Source organism: Panthera leo, chromosome B2 (genome assembly GCF_018350215.1).
Source record: "Panthera leo isolate Ple1 chromosome B2, P.leo_Ple1_pat1.1, whole genome shotgun sequence".
Taxonomy (NCBI): domain Eukaryota; kingdom Metazoa; phylum Chordata; class Mammalia; order Carnivora; family Felidae; genus Panthera; species Panthera leo.
In genome coordinates, this window is record NC_056683.1 from 89,592,968 (window position 1) to 89,606,207 (window position 13,240).

At 37.2% G+C, this 13,240-nt stretch overlaps 1 long non-coding RNA gene across 10 annotated transcripts in view; it reads left to right on the top strand.

Annotated features, from left to right (window-relative positions):
* Positions 1 to 2,926: 2,926 nt before the first annotated feature.
* Positions 2,927 to 13,240, top strand: part of LOC122220212 — an 84,197-nt gene continuing 73,883 nt past the window's right edge. For all 10 annotated transcript variants that reach the window (XR_006202726.1, XR_006202727.1, XR_006202734.1 and 7 more), the window contains exons 1-2: positions 2,927 to 3,066; positions 4,311 to 4,368. This is a non-coding gene — a long non-coding RNA (uncharacterized LOC122220212). The remainder of the gene's footprint in view (positions 3,067 to 4,310; positions 4,369 to 13,240) is intronic.

Genomic DNA, 13,240 nt, shown 5'->3' on the forward strand with positions numbered 1-13,240 from the left:
TCTCTCCAAAATTATAAGCTCCTTAAAAGACTGGGACTCTCTTTTATAAATTTGTATGTTACATGATCCTTAATATTGTTCCTTAAAAATAGGAGAGTTCAATATATATTTGTGATTTTTGGCTACTCTGGATATCCTGTATTCTTTTTCATTGTTTATAACTCAAGTTTCTGGCTCCAAAGATATAATATTTTCATTTCTTAAATTAATAAAATAAAGTAATATGTTATTAGTCCAAATTTTAAAAATCTCATGCTTAATTATTTTGGCCTCTTTATGCTATGATAATGATATTTCTGCCTTAGATAGTGGATGTAGTCTAAGCTTATCCAGCCACAATAGAAATATTTTGTGAGCAAAGACAAGCACTATTAGAGAAATCCCTAACAGAACCTACTTAATTACTTTGAACTTATCTCTTCCTAGTGACTTAACAGAACTGTTTTCCATAAGAGAGAATGGGGCCTGGCAGAGAACATTTAGAAAGGACAAAGTGACCTGTTAAAATAGGGAGCACTTTTTTTTCCCTCTTAAATGGGGCAAAAACAAGCTTACATTTTAACTCTGCCTTTGATCCATGAAATCAAATATTCGGATTAAATTTTTAAAAATCAATTTTATTTCACTCTTAGGCTTTACTTTTTGACTTGGAGAAGGAGTTCTCCACTGCTTGATATCATATAAGTAGACTGGTCTGAAGGACAGAAGACATGGGTTTGAAAACTATCCAAGATCTCTGGATGGCTCAAGGTCCAAGACAAGGTAGAGTCCAATGGACTACTCAGGGGGCCAATAACTCCTGTGTGCTCTTCCAGGGTTTTTTATTCCAAGATTTTACTTAAATGCAAGTTAGTTAACATATAGTGTAATATTGGTTTCAGGAGTAGAATTATTGATTCATCACTTACATATAACACCCAGTGCTACTCCCACCAAGTGCCCTTAGTACTCATCATCCATTCAGCCCACCACCCCCCAACAAGCTGGTTAACAAAGACTATGCATGATCAATAAAATACTGCATCTATATTTATATATTTATAAATATTATATACATAATAAAGTATATAAAAGTAACTTCATACTTCAGGCAATATCCTAAATTTATTAAAGTTATAATTTACTGTGTTTGCTGGATATAAACTACCTGTGTGCCTGTGCTCCAAATAGAAGAAAGAAATAAACCATATACTTAACCTCTTAGTAACATCTTATTCTTTCACCAAGGAATGCCAGTAGATATTTTGTTTTTGTTTCCTGAGAAAAAAATTATTTGTAAAATTTGGTAGATAAGCTAGAACCTAAATTTAGACTTCATATGGAAAAACAAAAATATTTTTGAATAATTATGACTTGTTTAATTAGTTATTGCCTTCCAGTGGCCTTATTTCAACTGGAGGAAAAAGCTTAGATTTTTGATTAGACAGATTATATAAGTTAATTTATTGAGTTAATTTATTAACTGAATAAGGTTAATTCATTTTCTCTAATAAACACTAAAGGACTTCAGTGTTTAATCTCTTCTTAAATATGGATTTATTATACTCTTTTGGTTTTCTTTCTTCTGTTTTACCATTTCTCATAAATATCTTGTCTTTTATTTGAGTGTTATTTCGAACTATAGTGCCACCTAGTGGTTATACAATGTCTCTGGCCCATTCTCTTTAAGAGAGTGATGTGCAGGAAGATTAAAACTATGTAAATGGTTTTCTGGAAAAAATCAGTTACACTAGTTTAAAGGGATAGAATGGCATCTTTGTTTATAGGAGAGAATTTGTAAATAAAGTTAAAATTTCAAGTAAAAACAGAAAAGAAATAAAGTGATAAAGTTTGTGTTTCATGGGTGAATATTTTAAAGTAGAAAAGCAGGGTTTTTTTTTAATTAAATTTTTTTCATACCAATGGATTAGGAGTAAACAAAAATTATATCTTAAACTCAACTTTTAATTTTACCAAAAGAAAACAACCAGTTATTTTTAGTAAACTTCATGTGGGTCATGGCTGAGATGTTTAGTATTCTACAGATTTCACCAAAATGTTTGGAATTCGCATAGCTTCACACAATGTCAAGTCCAGAGTAGCTGCCTAACAGACACTTAAAATCATAGACTGCTAGAGCTGGGATGTCCTAGTTGATGGGGGCGATGGTCATAACAGGGGTCACTGTAAATATGCTGTGATTTGTTTTCACAAGTTTTCTAGTTGATTCACATGATTTCAAACTCCAGAACTATATTAAACTATTTCCAAAGTTAAGGAAGAACTTAAGTAAAACATTTATCTAAAGATAAGATGGTATCTAAGAGCATCATTGATCCTAAAGTTAACTCCTTACAGATGTCATTGTTTTGGAGAGATGTATTGGAATATTTGTTCCTGCGTTTTTAGAGGAAAATTTATCACTTAGAATTGTTGACAAATATCAGCTCATTTTAGATGCCATCTAAAGGAGTAAGATTATTTTGGAAACTTCTGACTATAGTTTTAGTAACTTCTCACCTTCCCTGAGGTTGACACTTACTGACATTGTTTTAGCTGGAGTGCCTTTGTAGAAAGTGACAGAAAACCCAGATAGTCTGTTGCCCATGCAATAAAAACCTATACAATCGGTTTGATCATGGTTCTGATTCTGTTTCTCTAAGTTCTCTCAGCTCTGTTTTAGGTTTTGTCCTCCAGCCGCTTCTCTCACGGTGATAATACAATCTGTCACACTTGCCATCACTGTAGTACCCAGGAAGAGAAAGCTTCTCTTTCCCTATCCCTGTAAAAAGCTCCAAGGAGGGCTTCATTCTGATTGGATCAAATTAGATTGTGTCTTTCATTCTGGGACTAGGTCAGGAGAATGGGATTATGTGGAACGGCTTAAGCCAATCAGAGACTGTCCTTGGAATAGAGCTGAGGTCAATTATGACCAAAATGCATGCCTGAGAGACTCAAGGTTCTGTTAGGAAGAGAATGTGCACCCCACTCTTTTCTAAATCTCTGACAATGCTACTAAACTGTGGATAGCTCAGGTCAATCATGGCTCATTCACTTTGGTTATCTCAAAACAGGGCGTCATATAAAGTAAGTGTTCAAGTAATCTATATTTAAAATAATGCGAAGTTAAAGAATGAATTTAATAATGGCTTATTTTCATGACTTTAAACAAAGTATAAATACGTTGTCTTAAAAATATCTTTTAAAATCAATGGTTTGAGAAAGTGGTCATGTTTAAAATTGAACATTTTTGGTTATTTTTGCTATTGATTGTGATAATAGCTACCATATGTCGTTATAAAACCAAACAGAAAGTTAGGAGGATGATTCATGGAAGAAACTGTACCCTCAATATGGAGATTAAAGTACAGGAAGTGGAAGACAGCATAAAATATTCATATCATTACTTTTCAAAACTTGTTTCAGATGTTGTCACAAGATGTCATCACAAGAAATCAAAATAGTAAATCTGGATATATCATTGAAAATATGGGACTAAAAACATGTTGTTGATGTCATTTAGCTAAGTCAGTGTCAACAAGTAAAGATGGGAACGCAGGACTTTCTAGGTTTTTGCCTTAAGGCATTGCCTTATTATCAAACCATAATGAATAAAACCAACCGCATCTTTCATTCCAGTCCAATGATATGGCCACATAACAGTGGCTTTATGTTGAGCCCCAATCTGCAATATCACACAGGCCATGTCTTCAGAGGTAAGACATTCTCTTCATCAGCTGTTGTTAAACAGCCAAAGCTTTTCCCACCAAAGCATCTCCTGACTGTTGACCACTTTAAATATGAGGAAAGTCCACAGCTGGGTAAAGCCCATAGTTTATTGTTCTAGGGAGAGGAGGCAGCCATCTGCATAGGTGGAGCCCCTGAACTGGTTTCCAAATTTGTTCTTCAGAGACCCAGAGTTCTGCATAGCCTCAGGGACTGACATGAGGAGGAGTTTACTGGTAGATGTGTTTTCATTCCTCTTGTCTCTGTTTTATAAATTCTATATTCAGTTTTATATGAAAAAAAGAGAAGCTGGTGGCTAAAAAGTTTGGATACTCACTATTGTTGCCATGCAGGATGGGTGAGGAGCCATGCCTAGAGGACATAGCTGCGAACACTGTGATAAGACAGTGAAGGTCAATATGTTGATGCCATAGTCTGCGTACTAGCAAAACACCTGACTGAGAGAGCAATTTCCATTCTCATCTAGATGGATTATTTACCACTCAGATATTTAACTGTGTATCACACTTAATTCTCAGTTAAACAAATGAAATACTAAATGATTCCTAAAATGCAAAGCCCTACAATGTCATCTATTATTACAGATCTGCCAATGATTTCTGTGGGGCGTAACAGAACTTCTCAAAAGGCCTCAACATATGGGTAAGTGACTCTCTGTGACATTGTGATTTAAGAGATTAAAATTCCCTGTTTAAAAAAAAAAATGTCTCTCCTGGTGACTTATGATTGTTACTAGACATTCTTCTGTTAAAAATTCACTTTTCTAGGGGAGCCTGGGTGGCTCAGTTAGTTAAGTATCCAACTTGGCTCAGGTCATGATCTCCGGCTTATGGGTTTGAGCCCCACATTGGGCTCCACATTGGTAGTGCAGAGCCTGCTTGGGATTCTCTCTCTCCCCCTCTCTCCCTCTCTCTCTGCCCCTCCCCCACTCATGCTGTTTCTCTCCCTCAAAATAAATAAATGAATTCTAAAAAAAAATTCACTTTTCTAGATCAGAACAGTGTCTTCTGTTAAAAATGTAAATAATTCTATGTAGGAGATATGATGTTTTACAAAATACATACTCAAGTTTCAAAAATATAATTAAAAAATTTCTGGAATTACATTTGTTTTACTGCACAATACACTCTTTCTCTTCAATAGCAGAAAACTGAATTTTGCCAATTTCAGATAACTTAGTCACCTCTGGTTTTAAACTCAGTCTTTTGGGAAATTTACTACTCAGCCATTCAAGATTCTTTACCCCCTTCTTCCTTTCCTTTTGAGAGACTCTGGGCTTATGGAGGCTTATCTGAGGGGAATGGTGTTGCATTTGAAGAGTGCGTTTCTTTTTTTAAATTTTTTTTAATTTAATTTTTTATTTTTTAAAATTTATATCCAAATTAGTTAGCATATAGTGAAACAATGATTTCAGGAGTAGATTCCTTAATGCCCCTTACCCATTTAGCCCATCCCCCTTCCCACAACCCCTCCAGTAACCTTCATTTTGTTCTCTATATTTATGAGTCTCTTCTGTTTTGTCCCCCTCCCTGTTTTTATATTATTTTTATTCCCCTTCCCTTATGTTCATCTGCTTTGTGTCATAAAGTCCTCATATGAGTGAAGTCATGATTTTTGTCTTTCTCTGACTGACTAATTTCACTTAGCATAATGCCCTCCAGTTCCATCCATGTAGTTGCAAATGGCAAGATTTCATTCTTTTTGATTGCCGAGTAATACTCCATTGTATATATATATATACCACTTCTTCTTTATCCATTCATCCACCGATGGACATTTGGGCTCTTTCCGTACTTTGGCTATTGTTGATAGTGCTGCTATAAACATGGGGCACATGTGTCTCTTCGAAACAGCACACCTGTATCCCGTGGATAAATGCCTAGTAGTGCAGTTGCTGGGTCGTAGGGTAGTTCTATTTTTAGTTTTTTGAGGAAACTCCATCCTGTTTTCCAGAGTGGCTGCACCAGCTTGCTTTCCCAGAAGAGTACATTTCTTATCCCTGGTGATCTCCTGCCCTCAGAGGTCTTCCCTGAGGTGTGACTCACCTCACCAAGTCTTAGGGATTGACTTTTGCCTCCACTTTGTCTTCCATGGATGCTTGGTTCTACTTTGGCTTCCAATTGTATAATCCATGCTCTGTGTCCTTCTTGACCCAGTCACAGGGTTCTTTAGTCTATCATTTCTTTACATACTTCTTCTTTGTCTTCTTACGGACCAGGAATCCCTGACTGGTCCCCACCCCAAACTAAGGTGAGTAGAACTCTGAATGGCTACACTAAGGCCTGTGGCCTGGACCAGGTCTATAAAAAGGGTGTTATATGGACATGATACTAGTAAATAAAACTATTTAAATTACTGTTGCTGGTTATCAATGAGATCAGACAGGAATTGAGAGTAAACATTCAGAAACTTTTGTAGAAATCTGAATTTAATAATTAAAACTTGGGGCTTGTATTTTTGATATCTTTGGATTTTCTATCTCATATACCTGAAAGTTCATTTTTATTATTTTATTTATATTATTTTATTTTTATTAAAAAAGTAACTGGTCCTTCACCAGAGTGAGTTTGGGAAGTCTTGGCCTGGATGATTGCTTTTTCCTGCTCAGGCGCCATCTTGGCCATGGCTTGGGCTTCTCTGTGAGCTCTGGAAAGCAGTGTCTGCTCACTCCCCTGAAGCCATGAGTCCCACAGGCAAATCAAGAAAATTCACAAAAAGTAACCTCAGTTAAGATCTTAAAATATCTCACCATCTTGACGAAGATGTCTACCTCACCATCCTTGACAAAAAATGCAGGAGAATAGAATTAAATAAACGTAAAAAATCATTTTACCTGTCGGAAGCCTGATTTTCCTCAACAATAAAAAGAGAATAATAAACCCCATCTCATTAATTGTTGAAAGCCTCAAATGAGAAAACATATATAAAATTCTTAACGTAGGGCCTGGCACAGAAATGTTAACTTCCTTATAAAGTAAGTAGAGTTTCTAAGACATTTTTCACTTCAGCAGTTAATTTCTCTCTATTTAAACAGAAACATCCACTCTTGTTTATCTTTATATTACTGAGAACATTTAAAGTTGAAAATTCATTGCACAGGGCTGTGACTGTAAGAATCATAATATTTATTAGAATTGTAAGAATTAAATAAGAGAAAAAATGTGTGGTGGTTAAGCAAAGTGCCTTGTGTGTAGGAGGAGCTTAATTAATGATAGTGCCCTCAACATACACACACGCACACACACATTCATTCAGCCACACGTGAGTACACATACACACACATGCATACACACGTACAACACACCTACACACATATAAGATTCAGAAGCTGTTTTCTTTCAGCAAGAAAGACCTGGGCACCTACTGTGGATGGTATTTTGTTGATATAGTTGGGGTATAAGTTTATTAAGTAGAAACAAGGCAAAAAAAAATGACAGCTGCTTCCTGATGATTTTATTCTCCAGCTTTCAGAGAGTGATTCCATAATTGCATCTGTCTTTTCCCTATCTTGCCACAGTGTGATTTTTATGAAGTAATTATACTAGCAAAGGATGGTTTAGACCTAAGAAGTGAAATATTTCTCTTAAATACCGCTGTTTTAATTAAATGTAACCCTAGGAGAACAGTGTTTAGTTACACAAATGAAACAGGCTGAGCCTTGGGGCACTCCGAATCCAAGAGAGGAAATTGGGCAGCAGAGTCAATTGGGCACAAGGTCTGAGGAGAGTGAAACGATGTCTCAGGCAGACTGGAAGTTAATTATTTAGTCAAAATATAATATGTCACAATATGCCAAATGCATCAAGCCACGTGAGGCAAATACGTAAATGTGACGACTATTGATTACCATCAAATTAATGCCTTGGTTATTTAATCAGTTTTATATTTGTTTTAGCACTTTAAAATCAGTTAAAAGCCAGTGCAATAAAAAATGGTTGGAACTAATACAGAGACCAGAGCCATAATCAAATTTCAAAGTAAGAAATTAAATTTGGGTCATAAAGCCCCAGAAAGCATGGTTTCAGAATCCCTGTTTGGGCTAAGTTTTATGGGAGAACTTTCTCAATGGCATAAATAAGATCCACAAACAAAGTAACAAAGAGAGTAATCATCCTCTCGTTATACATCTCTTGGGCAAATCCACACACAGTCCTGGACAAAACATACTTTCACATAATTTGGGAGACTAGAGAGGTATCAGGAAATGAAAATGATGGAGATGAAAGAGCACTACATTGTCAGGAACCTGCTTTAAAATGTACCCAGGAGCTGTTTTAATTTGTTTTATGGTAAGACACATAGACATGGAAAGGACTATGGTGAAGGAAGGAAATTTTATACTCACAGGTCTTTAGAAGCAGGAGGCTAGGCATGCCACGCAGGTCCACATGGGAAACACTGGAGTCTGTCAGTAAGTAGAGGGAAAGCAAGGGAAAGAATGGGCAAAAGCCTTTATTGTATTTTCTGTGGGAAAGAATGCGCAAAGCAAGGTAAGCAGGGTTAGGATTGGTTAGTGTGAATAATTCCAGCAGGTTCAGGGGTGTATGGGTTGTTCTGAACTGTCTTTTGCCTAGTCCTGAGGTGACTGGGGGCAGTAGGGTGGGTGGTGGCTTGGTATTTGAAATTTCAGTTCAAGAGGTAATTGGGGAGTAAGGGTTCTGGGTTGGTTGGTTCGCATATGAAAGGGGTTCTTACAGACAAGTGATTGCCCCTAGGGGCCATCTCCCCATGGCTGGTGAGGCTCCAGAGCATCAAAAAATGTAGAGAAAATATGGAAATGTGGACAATACAGGACCTTTCATTCTCTGTGTTCTGGGATATGAAGAGTGTAAAAGTACTGAAAACACTCGGCTGGCATCACTCAGTATGTCACTCAACTGTGCTAAGGACTGTCTTTACTTTTATGCTCTCTTAACCATTCAGAGATGCTATCAGAGTTTTGCTGGTCCTGACCGTGCATTCTTCTCAACTACAGATTATTTTGCAGCTCTGATGCTAATCATGTTTCCTTCAATAGCAAAAAGGCTTTAAAAGTTAAATAATGAGAAAATGACTCTTTAGACACCGGTGATTCTGCTGAAGTTCTCTTGAAAACTCTTCACTTATGGAGAAATGCCTAGGAAGGCTGTCCACTGAGGGTGTCAGTGAAGGTATTAAGAGATCAAGCATTGTTGAGGAAAGATGAACATCTCATTGTGACACAAACAGAATACATTCTAGAAATTATGGTCTTTATACTTCAAAGGACTGAAGAAGCAATATCTTTAGACTGAAAGAAGTAGGAATGTTTTTCAGATCATTGTTTTATACTTCATACACAGAATAAATTATAAGCCAAATTTTAGCTAAATTTACCATATTACAGGTGTATTTTACTTTCATTTATTTAATGTGATCACTATAATGCCCATGGTTACATTTCTGTTAATTTTTCAGTTATTAAATTTGATTTTCAGTAGATTAAATTTAGCAGTAAAATGTTCTCTGTCCCAAAGCATAAAAGGAAAGTCCTCAGGCAATAACACTTTTTCAATCTTTGTTTTTTGAAATGCAGTTGGTTGTAATAAACACAAACACACATTGCAAAATACGACAACTATTTTTTCATTGTTAGCATTTCATCTGTGAGTTTGAAATTTAGCCAACAATTGTTTTTGTCCAGAGGTCAAGAAGTGAAAACATCATAAAAATGGTTTCTCACAGAAAATAACACTGCACTGATCACATCTAAGGCTCTGGAAAAATAACAAAGAACCAGTCCTCTGTCTCCAAGGGAACAAATGCTCGTGCATCTCTCCCACAGTGGCTATTCCCTATCTTACCACTATGTGGTGCTGCTTACTCTTAAATTGTGTGTGTGTGTGTGTGTGTGTGTGTGTGTGTGTGTGTGTCTTTGCTTTTTATATTTATGATGCCTGATATTAAAAGTATAGTATACATTCTGATTTGGAAATATCAGGTGCTAGGCTTCTATTTACTGAACCTGAGCTCTCTGAGTTTGGCTGTGGAGATTCAGCTTTGCCAGATGATAACTAGTTTAATCTGAAGCCTGAAATTACATGTATTTCCTGTTCAACAAATGACTTCTGTGATGGTAGCAGAATTCACACTAACCATATTGCTAATTAATCTGATTTCACACACGGACATAGATTTGGTGTAGAAACATTCTAAATAAAGACCTTTCAAATTGTGGACGCATTTAACTTTGTCTCTTTCTAATTGAGACTCCCATGTTTCACCATTATAGTGAAAGAATGATTAAACAAACAAATAAAACTTTTAAATAGGGGTGATCATGTAGACTTGCCAGTTAGAATTTGGTTAAAAAGAAACAAAACTCCACAAGCCTACTTGACTTAAGCAAAAGGGGAATAATTTAAAGACTACAGGAATAGCTTAAGGAACTCAAAGGAAGAGAATATAACTGTCAAGATGGGAGCTGGGGAACACCAGTCCTCAGGAAACAATGGAACTGCCATCTCTATACCTTGAAAGCCACATGGTCCTTTTCTGGCTCTGAACTCCAGACTGAGTAAATGCTTCTTGTCCTTCCTTTTTGTATTTAAGCACAGTAAAATCCCATGAGGTAAAAATTGTAGAGTTTCTAGAATACTTCTCTTTACATAAAGTGATGCTGTACTTTGAATAGACTATCTGGTTTTATATATATTGGGATTGATCTTATTCCAGCATAAAGGGTTGAACTATATTATTAAGAGCATTATAATACTACTCATATCTTTTTCTTCATTTCAGTTTGATGTCTTAATACTTTTCGTTGAAATTTACTGAATTTAAAGCAGGCTTGCTGCTTTTCCAGCCACTATGGTTCTTGGACCAGGGATGGACACATCTCCATGGTCTATCAATTCACTGATTGGCCAGATTCTCCCTCATGAGAAATGGGCTATGGCGACAGGTACACTACAATCATTGGGGGGCAGAGGTTGAACTGAAAGGTCAGAGAGAAGCAGAGCAGATCCAGTAACACAGCAAGTGAACATCACAGACAAGCTGCATGATGGGGGCACCCAAGCTGAGGAAATGAGTAAATTATTAAATTTATTGAATAAATTCTTTTCCATAGACAAATAATTTGGAAAGGATTTCGTGCCTATCTTTGGGAAGAGGGCATGGAGGGAGGTCTAATAATTGACTTGGGTTATTTGCATATCTGAGACTGAGGATTTGGGGACAGAGGGAGTATGTTTTTTTATATACCTTTTTCTCCTGATTCAACTCCAGGAAGGTTGACTAATAAAAGGCCTGGTAAGATTTAAGAGCACTTCTAAGGGAAATGCGCCATGAATATGACTGTATTAGGTGATACAACTGCCAGCTCACAGGTGGTGAATCTGGCTCTGCTTTGTTCATCATGTTCCCTTACTCTAGTATCTGCCGTAACCTCTCTGGTCCAGAAATGAGTGTGAGGGACTGCTTTCTCAGTGTCGCGGTGACAAAAGAGGTACAGTAGCTATGGTTGCTGGTTTCCCATATTCTTTTCCCTTGGACACTGATGCTAGAAAGAAAGGAAAAGATATACCATGTTATCAAAAATATAAGTCCTTTGACAGTAGCAGGGCTATGGCATTTATTGTAGCTATTTTAGATATTTTCAGATTCTACCAGGTAAGAAGCACCATCCATTTCTAGAAAGAATTTTAAAGGAGAAAATCAGTGATTCTAATTCTATTCTTTTTCTTTAAGTTCAAAGTGTTTTATTATTTTTTTGAATATAATTAATTGTCAAATTGGCTAACACACAGCGTGTAAAGTGTGCTCTTGGTTTTGGGGGTAGATTCCTGTGGTTCATTGCTTACATAAAACACCCAGTGCTGATCCCAACAAGTGCCCTCCTCAGTGCCCATCACCCATTTTCCCCTCTCCCTCACCCCCCCCCCCCCACCAACCCTCAGTTTGTTCTCTGTATTTAAGAGTCTCTTATGGTTTGCCTCCCTTCCTCTCTGTTTGTAACTATTTTTCCCCCTTCCCTTCCCACATGGTCTTCTGTTAAGTTTCTCAAGATCCACATATGAGTGAAAACATGAAATCTGTCTTTCTCTGACTGACTTATTTCACTCAGCATAATACTCTCCAGTTCCATCCACGTTGCTGCAAATGGCATGATTTCATTCCTTCTCGTTGCCAAGTAGTATTCCATTGTATTTATAAACCACATCTTTATCCATTCATCAGTTGATGGACATTTAGGCTCTATCACTAACAAACTTTCTGAACCCAGACAGGTCCCTCATTTTTCCTGGGCCTCAGTTTTCTTTCCTATAAGAAAAGATCAAGTCTCTTTCTATTATATTTTTGTATTTCTTGTGATTCACATGGCACCCTCTTAAAGTTCCTGTACCCATCCCAAACCAGATGAAAGTCTTTGTTTCCCAACCCAAATCAGGATGGATAATTTTGGAAGAGCAGTTCTGCCAACTTTAGATTTATAGGAACCAATAAATTAAACAAATAAGATGTGCTTTTGGCAAGCAGTTGTTTTGAAAGGGGGAAAGAGAATCCAGGTAATCACTTGCTATTCGATGGAATTATACCATTTCAACCCCCCCCCCCCCATGACATGCACACATGATTCCAACCAAATTGTTGTGCATACAAAACTCATATGAAGAAGCAGTAGAATGCAAGGAGTTTGAGGGTGTATGTCATGGAGTCAGGTTGCCTAATTTGGAAGCCCAGCTCTGCTGTTTGCTACTATGTGACCTTGGGCAAATGACTTAACCTCTCTGACCCACATTTTTACCATCTGTGAAATGAGTATAATAATGGTACTTTCCTTAAAGGCTGGCTGTGAGGATGAATAAAGCACTCAGTATAGGGTCAGGCACATAGTAAGTGCTCAAAAAACATTGCTTATAATTATTATCTACATGTACTGGTAAGGAAGACTCTATGGACTTTCATATGGTCTGGGAATGCTTTAAAATGAAGAAAAATGAATTACAGACAAACTCCTTTCAGCTTCCAAGAGGCATCTTTTTTCCTATGTTGGCATGCCCCCAGAGTTTGTCCTTCCCACCAAATCATCATTTGAGTGGTAAGGAACCTCAACTCCTCAGTAAGTTCCAAGAACTTCGGAATCTGTGTGGACAACCCCAAATGGTTACCTACGTAAGTAGGCTGGTTGGGTTTTATTAATTACCTAGTTTAGCTTCTTGTTTTATAGATGATTTCCCGCCCATATTGGAGAAAAGGGCAGGAAGAGAGCTGAAGCAGCCACTGTCTGCTGCAGGGCAGGGCAGGGCAGGGCAGGACAGGGCAGAGTGTGGGGAAGGCTGTCTCAGAAAGCCAGAGTCCAGAGGAGGAGAGAACACAGAAGACAGCTGCCTATAAACAGGGCAGACGGAAGAGGCAGAGGAACAAAGTTATAAGAATTTTCCACAAATAGCTCCAACAATAATCATGCAATTTGCAAACTGAGAAATGTCTGTGCCCTCAGCATTCATACCAACGTGGACAGACGGTGTCACCCAGCCTCCTCTACTACAAC